We start from the raw sequence: 14,404 nt of genomic DNA, 5'->3' as shown, positions 1-14,404 counted from the left end.
ATAAATGGTAAGCTCTCAGTAAACACGGCTGAACCAATAGGGTACTCTTTTTAAGAGGCGGGGGAGAGACCTCAGATCAGCACTGGAATAGCGGCGGGAAGCAAAGGCGGGTGAAGCCTCCTTCCGCGGGAAGGCGTGTTTGCTATTAGCGCTGGGGCCAGAAGGGGGCGCTGGTCTACAGGAAATCACGCGCGGGATGGGAGGTGCGTGGGCAGAGCCTGGGACAGCGGCAGGGAGTTGTGATGAGTCAGTTTCCTGCAAAGAGCTCCCAGCCCGCCAAAACTTCGGTTCCACTCCGGCTGCACGTCACCCCCGGGTGAGGAGGGGGAGCGGGAGGGGGAGCGGGAGGGGGAGCGGGAGCCGCGAACACGTCACGCTGAACCAGCTAGGCTTCCAAAACCCCCGCCACTGTTGGGAAACCGCGCGCTCTCGCGCCGTCTCTTGTGACACACACGCGCGCGCGCGCGCACACACACACCGCAAGCACAGGCGCGCCGAGATCTGGTCCCTCCACCTTATCTCCACGCCCAAAGCAGGGGATGAGTCAGATCCCTGGAAAATAAAAATAGACGGGAGCAACAAAAACAAAACCGCTCTTAAGTCCTCCCCGAAACGCAACGTGGAGGAAGGGAAGGAAGGAGGGAGCTGCCTGGGCGCCCTAAAGTACCAAACCAGTTCCAAGATTCTCGTCCCCACGGGGAGGGCGCGTGTCCCCCAGGGGCCCCTGACAAGGCAGACAAGGCGGACGCACCGTGGTCCGCGCTGGGCGGCGGCGCCCGAAGGGCGACTCACCCTCCTGCTCAGCCGTGTCGCCCTCGGAGAGGGAATTCTGGACTAGGTTGGGGGCGCCCGGAGCCCCCGAATGCAGGCGACGGAGGTCCGGAGCGGCGTCGCACCCCGCAGCCCCATCCCTCAAAGACACGACCCCTCACCCGCTTCCTCCCTTGGCGGGGACTGTGTGCCCCGCCGCCCCGCAGAGCAGGGCTCGGCCCCCGCCCCTGAATCCGTCCGTCCGACCCAAGGGCAGGCTGGGCCGGGGTTCTCCCAGCAGCGGTGGGAGAGAGGTAGGTCCGGTTTCTGCGCTTCCTTAACTGACTGGCTGGCCCAAGCCCACTCAGCGCCGGGCCGCGGCTCCGGGTCCTCGAGGGCGCGCCGCGGGGCGGGGACCGGACACCCGGTCCTGGACCTCCTGGTGTCCCGGCTTCCCTGGGAACACTCTGTGCCAGCCAAATAGGTCACTGTGCTGATGGGGGGACAGAGACCGTGGAGAGGCAGGGAAGGGGACTTCTGGGGGAGCCGCCGTCTCCCAGCCCTGGCGGGGATCTGACCTCACCCGGCCCCGTTCCCTGGGGTCTTCTTGTCACCGTGAGTCACCTCCTCGCTAGCCCTTAAGGGACGTGTCCCGACACGTTCCCAAGGGCCGGAGACACAGCCCGCGCTGACCTCAGCGCCCAGCCTATTGGCGGACACTGCAGCGTTGGGGACCCAGACCTCGGTTCTGGGCCGGGATGGCACCGATTGGATCCGAGAGCCGCCCGGGAGCGGATCCCAGATGAACCTGCTCGGCTCGGCTTTCCCCACCCCTCCCGGACCCCTCCGCGGACAGGGCTTCATCCCCACGCCGCAAGCGCAGCAATCCTGAGGCCGCGAGCTCACCCTCCGTCCGGTCCACGCCGTCCCTCGCCCCAGCTGAGCTTCAAGCGGAGGGAGCGTGGCGGGGATCTCTGAAATTAGTGCTACCTCTCCCCGCCGGGAATCTCCGACACATCCCGGCCCGGGTCCCACGCGCACGTATAGACTCGGGTGTGCGCAAAACCGAGCCCCAAGCACGGACCCACGCACGCCATTCACCTGTGAACACAGTACACACACGCCGCTGCGGACATACACCCACGGACACACACGCGGACACGCTCGGCTCACCTCAGAGCCGCAGCCCGGGATTCACTCTTGCCTGCCTTGGCTCTCTCACCTCCTCTGAGGGTCTCGGTGTCTCAGTGAATCCGCGCCCAGCTCCTCGTCGCCCAGCTACCGACTCGGGCAGCTGCTCACACCTAAGCTGGCGCCGCCTGCGCTCCCCTTATAAAAGCGTTGGAGGCGGGACCGGCCGCTCCGCCCACAGCGCGCCGGGGATCTGGGAGGACAACTGCGGCTCCCCTGCGCTCACAACAGCGCTCTGGAAACCTCTGCGGCCAACCTCGCGTGCTGCAGGAGGGCGCTTCCCTCCTCCCCACTAACCCGCGCCTGGGTTTGTACGCTTGACACATTTCCCCACGAACTGAGCTCCAAATCTGTTTTTTTCAGTTGGGGAGTGAGTTGCCGCTCCTCCGGAGGGGACGACATTGTTAGGACAGGACCGAGGAGGCCCCTCTCTGGCCCACCACCAACTGACTCTGGGCAAGGGTTTACCCAAAGCAGTTGAATAGACCATGAGGAGTGTCATTAATAAATAAAAATCCTTAAATAATTTTTTAAAAAAAACACCTCACTTTGCAATTCCCAGCAAAGCCCCACTACACCACCTCTATTCCCATGGATCCCTCACTACACCACCTCTGCCCATTACCTGAGGCACCCAGAGACCCCAATGAAGCATTCTTGGAGGCCAGAAAGGATTCAATTCCCTTTATTTCACAGATAAGGAAACCAAGGCCCACAGAACTAAAGGGATGAGAAGTTATTTGTCAAATGCTCCAGGGAAGAGAGGACTGGGCACACTGCTAAGAAAGGGCCAACCTGGTCTCCAGGGGAAATGGGACACTGAACTAACTTTCCCACCCCCTCGTCCTCACTCCCTACACCCACCTCCCTCTCACCTCAGCAGAAGAAAGCTCTGTGATTGCAGCAGATTTGATGGCTAGGAAGGGGAGAAAGATTTGGTGGGTGAGTTAGCTCCTGTGTAGTCCCCACACAGCCCACATACGCTGCTGGGAAACCGAGGCTCAGAGTTCAGTGGCCTGACTCATAACACAGCAAATCAATGGCGATGGCTGGAACGTAGGCCTTTTGTCTCTCATCCAGAGCTCTCTGCTTGTTGCCCTCTCTGTTTCAGTGGCTCTAGAAGGAGGGAAATGCCCTGCACCCCTCATTTCGAGGCAGTATACTGAGGCAGTATACTGATGAAAGACAATTCTGGAAACGTCCACTGGTGCTTCTGACAGATACAAAAGCAAGTGAGGTGCCCCACTGTTCCACACCCCTAGCCCCACTTGCACCCCACCTTTGCTTCATTCCTTCACCTAAAACATTTGCAGTTTCTCCTTTTAAAAAACTGCAGAGAACAGAGTGTTAATCTGAACAGAAATCTACTAAGAAATAGAATCCAGGCTTGGAACAGCTACAATTACTGACATCTAGGGCTGTTCAGTGTCTGGAAATCTCTGCCCAGACATGCCCAGTCTATTTCCTCTAATGCAGCTGACCTCAGGGAAGACAGGCCTCCTTCTCCTCTACTGCTGGGACAAGAGCCTGGGTAGGGGTGGGAGGGCACATTACCAGACCCCCTTGCCTACCTAATTTTGGAATCAGGCCAGGACTTCAGAAGGACCTCAAGAAGGCCAAGACCCCAGGACCAGCCCCCTTCTCCCCCAGTACCACCCTCCCCACGTCCAACACACCCGTACCCACACCACCCAAAGGCTGGGTTGTCAAATGTCCAGCAGAAGACGGGCATATCCTCCAACTGCCTTGAATCCCCTTGGCTTTCAGACATTTCAAATAGACTTGACATTGTCTGTCTGTTTACTTTGGGAAAAAAATTTAATGAAGGCTTGTATTGAATTATTTAAAGTTTTGTGGTCCTGAGCTTCACAATGAAATAATTCTTTTTGTTGTTTTTGTTGGGAAGTGAATTTTTTTTATAACTTCTAGCTCACCACCACCACCACAACAGAATTCAACAAATATTTATTAAGCACCTACTGAGTGTCTAGTACTGTTCAGCACTTAAAAAAAAAAGTTTCCAACCATACACTTGAATGTGTATCCAGGTATGCTCTTAAAGGAGGACTTCTGCCCTGAAGAAGCAAAGAAACAGGTTGTTAGAAGCCACATGCAAGATCTAACTCCCAAAACACACACACACACACACACACACACACACACACACACACACACACTAGATCCCAGGCCAGTCCCAAGGGATCTGCTGCAAATCACATATTCTGTTCAGAGGAACTCAGACCACGGTCTCCCTAGGGTCTCTGGGGGTCTCCTGTCTCCTACCACCCCCCTCTTCTCTGAAAGCAGGAGGCCCCAAGGACGAAACAGCCACCAGCTTCTTCTATGCCAGGGCTCAACATGTTAGGACATGTTCCTGAAGGCCTGAATGCTAGTCAGGACCACAGCCTGCTGCCCGGGCCTGCTCCCAAGGAAGCAGGCAGCTTAGGGATGTAGGGAGACTCAGACTGAGAGACCGGAGGATCCAGGTCAGCCCCCATCCAGGAGGGACATGATGAAGAAAAAGAAAGATAGAAGCCCTAGCCTGAAGGAGGATGTGAGGAAGGCTCAATGGTAGCCACAGGAGCTGCCCAGGAAGCAGGGGGAAGTGCTGGGAACAATGTCACTGTCTTCTCAGAAAAGGCCTGGGGAGTCCCTAACAGGGGCTGTCAGCTTTCAGTGGAATTCACTTCCACACAGGCTCCCAAGAAGTGAGACCCCCAGAGAAGTGGCAGAACAGAGACATTATTATATTATTGAGCAGAAGTCCCGCTTGCTTTTTTTTAGAGGAAGAATGAGATTGGGAGCTCCCCCAACTCCACCCCCCGACCTTCTGGGGGTTTTACCCAGCCAGTACAAAGATCAGAATTGACCATACAGTGAGGTAGGGAATTTGTGACAGAATTTGTGCCAAATACTTCCAGCTTCCCTGAGCTAGCAATTTCACCTTGTCTAAGCCTGAAATTTCACCATTAGAAGTTCATTTCTATAGTACTAAGTTCTGTTCTTCATTAAATAAGATCATATAGGCAAAATGCTTAGCATAGTGCCTGGCACATAGAAATCAGCGCGGCAAATGAGTGCCTGGATCCTGCAGAGGGTTCTGGGTGGCACAGCACAGTGTGAATGCGTTGATCATATCATTTAGGGACTAGAAGGTGGTGAGGGAAAGTTGTGAACACAGGCCACCTGAGGAGTGAAGGGCTCTCTGTGCCTTTGCACATATTGTTCCCTCTTCTTGGAATGAATGTTCCTGACCAATATGCCCCACCTCCACTCCTTTCTCCACCCATTGAACTCCTACTAATCCTTCATGACCCGACCTATATGACCCCTTGGAGCAAGGCTTTCTCAGGGCTTCCTCTGGCTCCCAGAGCCCCTGGTATGCAATACACTCCACTGTGCTTTACTGGCTTGCCTGGTTCATGTGCCTACTGCATCCTCTGAGATGGGAACCTAGAGAGGATGAGCCCATATTTTATTCATCTTTGTACCTTCAAGGCCTAGCAGCCTCAGCCTAATCTCAGTGAATATTTATGGAAGAGCCATTTTTGGCCTGCACTCTGAGGTTAGGCTTCAGTGCCACTGCTTCTCAGCCCTCTCTTTTATTTATTCATTCATCTGTTTACTCATTTATTCATTAAAAAATAATATAATTAACACTCACTGCTCAACCCAAGAATTAGAACATTACAAATCATTGATACTTTCCTGTGATTTCCTCTCCTATGCTGACCTTTCCTCCCCTACCCCAAAATAAACACTATCTTGCGGTGTACACTATTTTATGTTGAACTTTCTTTTGTTTTCAATAGTTTTATCACATGTGACCAAGACAGTAATGCTCTTCCATTTTTCTACGTGCTCTCCTACATTTCCCAGCCCCTCCTTGTAGTTTAGACTGGGTAATGTGACTGGTTCTAGCCAATGAAATGTGAACATAAGTGACATTTTCCTCCTTAGAGCTGAGGTCAAGTGAAATTCTCCAGCCTTTCTGTCCTCCCTGGCTGTGGCAAAAGTGAGGTCTCATGTCCCAGATGGTGCCACCTCACTATGGCAGATCCTCCCTCAGCCTAAGTTCCTGAGTGGCTGTGTGGAGCCAAGCACCCCACCAACTTGTATGTGAGAAAGAAATAGTCTTTTGTTATATGAAGTCAGTGAAATGTGAAGCTTCTTTGTTCCTGCAGCATAACCTGCCTAAGATTTATCCATATGGCTATCGGTGACTGTGGTTTGTGCAAGTCTGTGGCACCCAATGAAGTATGGCTCTGGGCATTTGCACTCTTTTGACGTTGCCTCCCCTTGAATCTGTCTGGCTTACGACTCTTTTAGCCAATAGAATGGGTAATTCTGTGCGTGTTCTAGGTCTAACCCTTAATAAGGTCTAGCAACTTCTGCTTTTGCATTCTTGAGGAACTTGAGACACCACGTGAGAAGTTTGTTTACTCTGAGACCACCATGCTGAGAGAAGTCATGTGGAGGCCACATACAAGATAGCCAAGGCTACTCCCCCACGCACAATAGCTCCAGGTGATCTCCTAGCTGACCGCCAGCATCAACATGCCAACCACATGAAAGCACCATTTTAAAAGTTGATATTTCACCCTCAGTTAATCCTCCCCAGTTGAAGCCACATGGAGTAGAGACAAGCCATCCCCAATGAGCCCCTTCCTAAATTGTAGAATTGTGAGCAAATAAATGATCGTGGTTGCCATTATGTTTTTTTTAAGTCTTTATTGAATTTTGTTACAATATTGCTTCTGTTTTACGTTTTTTGGTTTTTTGGCCACAAGACATGTGGGATCCCAGCTCCCCAACCAGGGATCGAACCCGCACCCCCTACACTGGAAGGCGAAATCTTAACCACTGGACCGCCAGGGAAGTCCCGCCACTATGTTTTAACATGGCCTGTTACGCAGCAATACATAATTAAAACAGGGCTCAATCATTTTCACTGTTATTTAACATCCAGTGATTCCCTTCTCTTGTAAATGGGCACTTTGGTTATTTCCAGTTTTCTGTTATTATGTATAGGGCTGCTATAATTATTTGTTTTAAGATTTTTTTGATGTGGACCATTTTTTTTTTTAACATCTTTATTGGAGTAGAATTGCTTTACAATGGTGTGTTAGTTTCTGCTTTTGGACCATTTTTTTAAAGTATTTATTGAATTTGTTACTACACTGCTTCTGTTTTATGTTTTGGGTTTTTGGCCACAAGGCATGTGGGATCCCAGCTCCCCAACCAGGGATCGAACCCACACCCCCTGCATTGGAAGGCGAAGTCTTAACCACTGGACTGCCAGGGAAGTCCTAATTATTCTTATCCATGTCTTTGGGTCACACATGCAAGAGTTTCTCTTGGACATACACCTAGTAGTAGAATTACCCCACAATCTTCCTGTCAGAAGAAAAATGATTGGTGAAGCACCTGCACTTGGTGTTTGGACCTGTCTGTGTCTTTCAGGATTACTGGGAAAAGTCTAAAGCACTGCACACATGTTTGGGATTATCATTGCTTGCATTTTTGTGGAAGAATAAAAAGGAATCCAAAGGAATGAAGCACTAATGGTGGAATTTCAGATATACTGGACACCTGTGGGTAGACATTTGGTGACAAGAGGAACTGCCCATAGACACTGAGTTCAGTCCTCTGAGCCAGCCTTCAAAGTGCCCAAGACATCCCTCTCCCAGGATCTTTAGCTCAGAACAGCCTTCTGAATGATTCCCAAAAAGTAGGAATTATGCATTCTTTCACTTTTTTCTTTCCTAACAAATTATTTTTAAGCCCCTCCCAAGAAAAAGGCCCATCAAAGTTCTGAGGGTCTTGGGTTTGGATCCTCTGATTGCATAGCAGTGTGGAGTCTTAGAAAGTCATTTCAGGATTTCAGATCCATTATCTGACTACTCACCATCCCCACCCCCCTCCCTCCCTCTCCATCCTGGATGGGTGTTTTAGACTCATGTTACAGATGGTGGAATGGAGGCCCCAAGAGGTGCTGGCTTTGGCTGAGATGACACAGGCAGAGTCAGGGCAGAGTCAGGGCTCTGGCTGTGGCCCCACCCTCTCTGCACCCCCTCCTATCAGCTGCTTGTCCTTATCTTTGCTCCCCTAGGGTGGCATTGAGTGTCACACATAGTCAAGATGCCACCAGAGCCACTGTGGAATGCAACAGCTGCAAACCCAATCCCCAAATGCTGGTGGCCCGAAGTTCAGAGCTAAAGAGAGATTATGCCTCCTTCTCCCCACCCTCAGTGGTTTTTAACAACCCTGCACCTGCTGTGAGGAATGATTACCGATGTCTCCTTTTGGGTACAGGTGAGCAGCTCAGTGCTGGACTTAGGAAGAAAAGTGGGAGTGTGTGTTAGAATGACACTAGCCATTGTAATAAATAAACTCTCAAATTACAGTGACAACCCAATAGAAGTTTATTTCTCACTCACATATGAATACGATTGAGGTGTTCTGGTTGGCAAGTAGCTGATCTCCATGTGATAATTCAGGGACTCAGGCCCTTTCCATCCTGTGGCTCCACCATGCCCTAGGGCATCAGGATCTCTGCTTCCAGCTGGAGGAAAGAGAAAGAACATCAAGAAGGCATAAGCATTTCTTCACACCTGGTTCAGAAGTAACACGCATCATTTCCCACCTACATTCCATTGGTAAGAACTTGTCATGTGGTCCCACTTAGATCAAGGGTCTGTGTAGTCCCCGGATGGGGGCACAGATGTGTGATGAGCTGCTAGCCATCTCTGCCACAGCAGAGGAGCGAGGCAGATGAGAACCCCTTCCTCTTCCCCCTCTTCCCACAAGAGAGTTTTTTCCTGCCGAGTTTCCGGACCTGGCCACAAGAAGAACAGTGCATGACCTCTGAGCTGCATGACCTTGGACCTCAATATCTTCATCTATAAAACGGGTACTTTCATATCCATGATCTTACAACCTTTGCTGAGAGGTTGAAAAAAAAAACGAGGTAGACATGATGCTCCCCAGTTCCCAGAGGAGGAAACCAGGACACAAAGAGACAGTGTGACTTGTCTAAAGTCACACAGCAGGACCCAATTTCCCCCTTCTGGTACATAGGTTTGTTTTGTTTTGACTAGTCAACATCAAAGTCTGCTGAGAAGTCACTGGACTGAAATGCAGGAAAATCCCCTACTCAGCAAATCCATCTGAAAACCTCCTGGGGGCCTAGGGGGATTACTAAGAAAAAGCCTTTTATTGTCTGAAATGCAGGTACAGAGACCCTGACAGGTTCTTGTTGGGCTGTGTGAGATCCAGCCTGGACCTGGTTGGGGGAGGGAGCCTGCTGTGGTGAGACTTCAGGGAAGGCCCAATCCTCCTTTGTCACTTTGCAGATGCCTGAACTCCATCCTTTAGACCATTTTCCCTCCAGCTCAGGAATTCTCAACACAGGGAATGGGAGAAAGGGAACCCCCTTTTGAAAAATGTTCAGGTCCTACAAATACACAGACTCTCTCTAGAAGAAGACACAAGAAACAATGACAGTGGTTGCCTCTGGGAAGGGAAGCAGGTCTCCTGTGTCACCTACCTCCGTGGGCACCATTAGCACCATCTGAGTCTGTGTGGACAGCGCCCCCTGGAGTTGTGCTATGTACAACTCTGGGTGCAAGGTAGGCTTATTCCTTGTAATATATTTTAATAGTTAACTCCATTTAAAATAATAATTAACACAATTAAAAACCTATTCCAATTTCTGGCCCCATCTGGACCTATTGAATTAAAATTGTGTGAGCCAACCAGCTACACAAGTATACAGGTATTTTGAAAAATCTCCCCAATAACTGAAACCTCCCCACCCTCCAGCCTCACGGCTTTGGGAACCCTGATTTAGTCTGTCCATACACAGGGCCCCCTTTCTTACCTCTAGAAGTTCTCAGCAGACCGTTCCATCTGGTTGAGAATGAGAGAACCAAGAATAGATTCTGTCACTAAATGGGAATGGGGGAAGGGAGAAGGGGCAGGTGGGGTGGGAGCTCCAGGCTAGTGCGCAGGCCAGCTTTACCTTCTGGGCAGTTGGGTCGCCTGCACCCCTGCAGCTCTGAACCACCCCTCCTATTCCAACGCCTCACGCCTCCCCCCCCCCCACCCCACCCGCCCCAGTGTAACACATCAGCATCTTTGGCCAGCACAGCTCAGGCTCGGCCTTGCCCGGGCTTGCCTTTTGTTGCATCATCCTCTGGCCTTGCCCGGTGCAAGCCTCCCACTCACCGCTGGATAAAACCAGCTAATTATATCACGGGAGACCCAAGGCGGGAGCATGTGGGCATTTTCAGCTGACCCAGCCTGTTTCTACTTGCTTTGCATGATTGTTCTTGGTTTTTCAAAATAATAATAACTACCAACCAGGGAAAAAATGGCCTGGGGCCGTGGAGCGTGCTGCTGAAGCAAGAGCAAGGGTCCACCTGCTGCTCCAGGAAAGACCTACCCAGCACTCAGCTCAGAAAATGAAAAACAAGTCTCTTGACTCCCAAATCAGGGCTCAACAGACAAGCAGCTCTGAGAACAGGATACGCTGGAATCAGCAGAATCAGAGATACAAATATTGCTTTGATAGCATCAATAAGAGCAGCAAGGTAATTTATTTTTTCAAAATTTAAAAAAATTCTATTTGTAGTTTAGTCAAAAGCAGAGAGTTTTCTTTTCCCATAATTTCCTATATTTATTTTTGGAGGAGATAATACAGTCAAAAGATACAAAATGATATGCAGTGAAAACTCCCTCCTATCCCTGCCCTCCCGCCTTCCATTTCCTTCCCAGAGGCTGTGGCTGGCTGCTTGTGCCTCCTTCCAGAGATAGTCTATGATCAACCAGATCCACAGTCCTTCATCCAAAACATGTGCGGACAAATGGGTTTCAGAATGCAAAACTTTTCAAATTTTAGACAAGTAATGAGGTGCATGTACCATGTATTTTGCAACATCTTCCCTCAATCTAGGCTCTGTATAGGATGACCCTTGGTCTGAGTTTTAACTTTTTTTTTTTTTTTTTTTTTTTCCCATACATGGGCCTCTCACTGCTGTGGCCTCTCCTGCCGCGGAGCACAGGCTCCGGACGCGCAGGCCCAGCGGCCATGGCTCACGGGCCCAGCTGCTCCGCGGCATGTGGGATCCTCCCGGACCAGGTCACGAACCCGTGTCCCCTGCATCGGCAGGCGGACTCTCAACCACTGCGCCACCAGGGAAGCCCTGAGTGTTAACATTTTAAGTTCCACATCCAAGGAACCTCTCAACTGCAGGCAAACAGGATGATGGGTCACCCTAAGTCTGGAGTGTAAGGTATTCACACTATTGGGGGGGGAGCAGAGGAGGAGTCAGATCTTCATTCCTAATGCTTATTTGTGACTACAAGTTTAAGTCCAAGCCTGCTCAGAAGTTGAGGGAGAGACAAGAAGACCTGATGAGGTCTCCCAGACCTCCTGCACCTGTCCAACCACTTAGATCATGCAAAGTCATTCACATTAAGAATGGTTTACCAAGGAAGAAGACAACTTACATTCAGACCTACTGTATTAGGGTTCTCCAGAGAAATATAACCAATCTCTCTCTCTCTCTCTCTGTTCCTCTCTCTCTAATATACATATGTATATATGTAGAGAGAGAGAGAGAGACAGAGGGACAGAAATTTATTGTAAGGAATTGGCTCACTTGATCGTGCAGGCTGGCAAGCGTAATCTGTGTAAGGCAGGCGGGCCAGCAGGAACTGATGTTGCAGTCTTGAGTCTGAAGGCAGTCTAGAGGCAGAATCCTTCTTCCTGGTGGTGGTGGGAGTGAGAAGATGGACATCAGTCTTTTCTCTTAAGCCTTCAACTGATTGGATGAGGCTCAATCACATTATGCTAATCAAACCAAATTATGTTAATCAGCCTTACTCAGTGTCTATTGACGTAAATGTTAATCACATCTAAAAAATACCTTCACAGCAACATCTAGACTGGTGTTTGACCAAACAACTGGGCACCAAGTTGACACAAAACCTTCACACCTGTTTAACATCCCAACTCTTCAGCTGTGAGTGTTTGTCAGGGATGCGACATGGAAGTCCCCACCTTCCCAGAGCTAACAGTCACAGAGGTAAAGCTGGGGTACACAAAACAATCACGAAGAGTATGAAGAAATGTCTTGGGCTTCCCTGGTGGCACAGTGGTTGAGAGTCCGCCTGCCAATGCAGGGGACACGGGTTCGTGCCCCGGTCCGGGAGGATCCCACATACTGCGGAGCGGCTGGGCCCATGAGCCATGGCCGCTGAGCCTGCGTGTCTGGAGCCTGTGCTCCGCAACGGGAGAGGCCACAACAGTGAGGGGCCTGCGTACCAAAAAAAAAGAAATGTCTTGTATGGGATAAATTGGGAGGTTCTGAGTACAGCCTGGAAAAGTCCCCTCAAATACAGTCCAGAAGGCCAGAAAGATACTGGGAGTTTCATGCCCAACATTGAGACAAGCAGGCTTCCTCTCTTGTCAATTTCACTCATTTTTTAATACAAACAAAAATCTTTAATAAAGTGGGCCAGCAGAGCAGTATTAGTAAATCTTAAATGTAAGAACACAAGCTCTCAATAAAGAACACAGGTACGATAGGGCTCCTTTCTCCCTGACCTGTTACCATTCATCAATTTCAGCTTCTGTTTAAGTCTCCAGATTTAAAACATTTTCCCAACTAGACTTGTAATCATGTTCCTAAGCTGCCAACCACCCTGAGATTTCAGGGGCTTCTTGTTCCACATAGATTCAAAAGGCCTTCCAGTTTGTCCTGTCTGCCAAGGGCTTTGCTCCACCCCAGAACTAAGCCATTTTTCTGCTGGTTTTCCTTGAGAGCAAAACAGAACCAGATTCACTCACTCACTCACTTGTTCGTTTGTTCATTAATTCATTCATGATATTACCAGTCTAAATGGTGATGGGTAGAGGCTATGCCTGCAAAAGGAGACACAAAATACTATGCACCAATAACAAAGGAGAACAGGCTCACATAGGTAAAAGTCCTACCCAGATAGGTCTCTGTGACCAGGCCCAGTTAAAGAAAGGGGTTAGATTTTCAGCAGATGGGGACTTGGAAGTCTGAGTTAGGAACCCCCTTCCTAAAACCAAGGGAGGATCCAGGTGGCGCTTAAGTTTATGCGATGATAGAAGTCCTCTATAAGAAAAAGAAGACACAATTATAAATACAGTATTGCCAGAGCACTTCCCATGCAAATGAAAGTCCTGCAAGCCTGCCTTCATTAGCTCACCATAAATCCACGCTGTGTGTAGCTAGCTAAACAAGGATCAGGAAGGTGGTAGTGTATGTGCAAGGAGTGGCACCTGGGGCTACAGTTTTAAAACTTAAAGGACCAGAATAACCTGGGCTAGAGGACAACACAGGAGAGGCAAGAGAGAGTGGATGGAACCATCTTGCAGGGCCTGGATCAGCCTGTCTCACGCGTGCTGGGGCCCCACCCCCACCCCACTGGCTGTACAGAGGGTGCTCTGGTTGATGGTGCTCTAATCCCTGCCTCCCCCAGTATTAATAATAATGGTCATAATAGTAATAATTAGTATTAAGGAGGCTCACACTTATTGAGCGCTTCCTATGTGCCAGGTACTGTTCTAAGTACTTTGTCCATAGTCACTTGGTGAGTTTTCATAACAGCTCTATGAATGAGACACCATTACTTTCATCCCCATTTTAAAGATTAGGAAACTGGGAACTTCCCTGGTGGCGCAGTGGTTGAGAGACCGCCTGCCGATGCAGGGGACACGGGTTTGTGCCCCGGTCCAGGAAGATCCCACATGCCACGGAGCGGCTGGGCCCGTGAGCCACGGCCACTGAGCCTGCGCATCCGGAGCCTGTGCTCTGCAACGGGAGAGGCCACAACAGTGAGAGGCCCGCGTACCGCAAAAAAAAAAAAAAAAAAAAAAAATTAGGAAACTGAAGTAGAGATAGAGATTAAATCATTTGCCCAAGCCAGACAGGGACAGAACAAGGATTTGAACCCAGGCAGGCTGACTCCAGAGGTAAATCTTTTAACCACTAATAACAATAACAGCTAACACTTAGGTCGTGATTACCCTGTGCCAGCTGCTCCTCTAAGTGGTCACATGTATCAGCTCAACTGATCCTTACAGGTGCTATTATTATCCCCATTTTACAGATGAGGCAACCAAAACACAGAAAGGTCAAGCCACTTGCCTAGGTCACACAGCTAGGAGGCTGCAAAAGAGGGACTTGAACCCAGGCAGCCTGGTTCCAGTGGCCACATTCTTGTGCACTGAACTGTACCCCTGTGCCATGACTGGATTTAAAGGTAATCTGAGAGCAATGGCCGTGGCATACTTTTCTCTGCATCATGTGTGGTGCCAGCACTGCAGAATTTAATAAGAACTCAAAAAATAGTCAATGAACCTTTCTCTAAAATAACCCTTCCTGATAACGCACAAAAATCACATTTCAAGTTTATTGTAGAAAAT

At 49.8% G+C, this 14,404-nt stretch overlaps 1 protein-coding gene across 2 annotated transcripts in view; it reads right to left on the bottom strand.

The window, feature by feature from the left end:
- CDKN1A (cyclin dependent kinase inhibitor 1A) overlaps window positions 1–2,862 on the bottom strand; it is a 7,907-nt gene extending 5,045 nt beyond the window's left edge. Inside the window, exon 1 of one of the 2 annotated variants that reach the window (XM_007467274.1) lies at window positions 2,817–2,862. The gene's annotated coding sequence lies outside the window, so the exon portion shown is untranslated. Of the gene's footprint in view, window positions 1–1,972; window positions 2,043–2,816 lie in introns of those variants that run through there. The other variant, XM_007467273.1, reaches the window with a different exon arrangement.
- Between the last annotated feature and the right edge of the window lie 11,542 nt (window positions 2,863–14,404).

The sequence above is a fragment of the Lipotes vexillifer genome, unplaced genomic scaffold (genome assembly GCF_000442215.2).
Source record: "Lipotes vexillifer unplaced genomic scaffold, Lipotes_vexillifer_v1.1 scaffold528, whole genome shotgun sequence".
NCBI classification, from domain to species: domain Eukaryota; kingdom Metazoa; phylum Chordata; class Mammalia; order Artiodactyla; family Lipotidae; genus Lipotes; species Lipotes vexillifer.
This window is presented reverse-complemented; position numbering and strand designations above follow the sequence as displayed.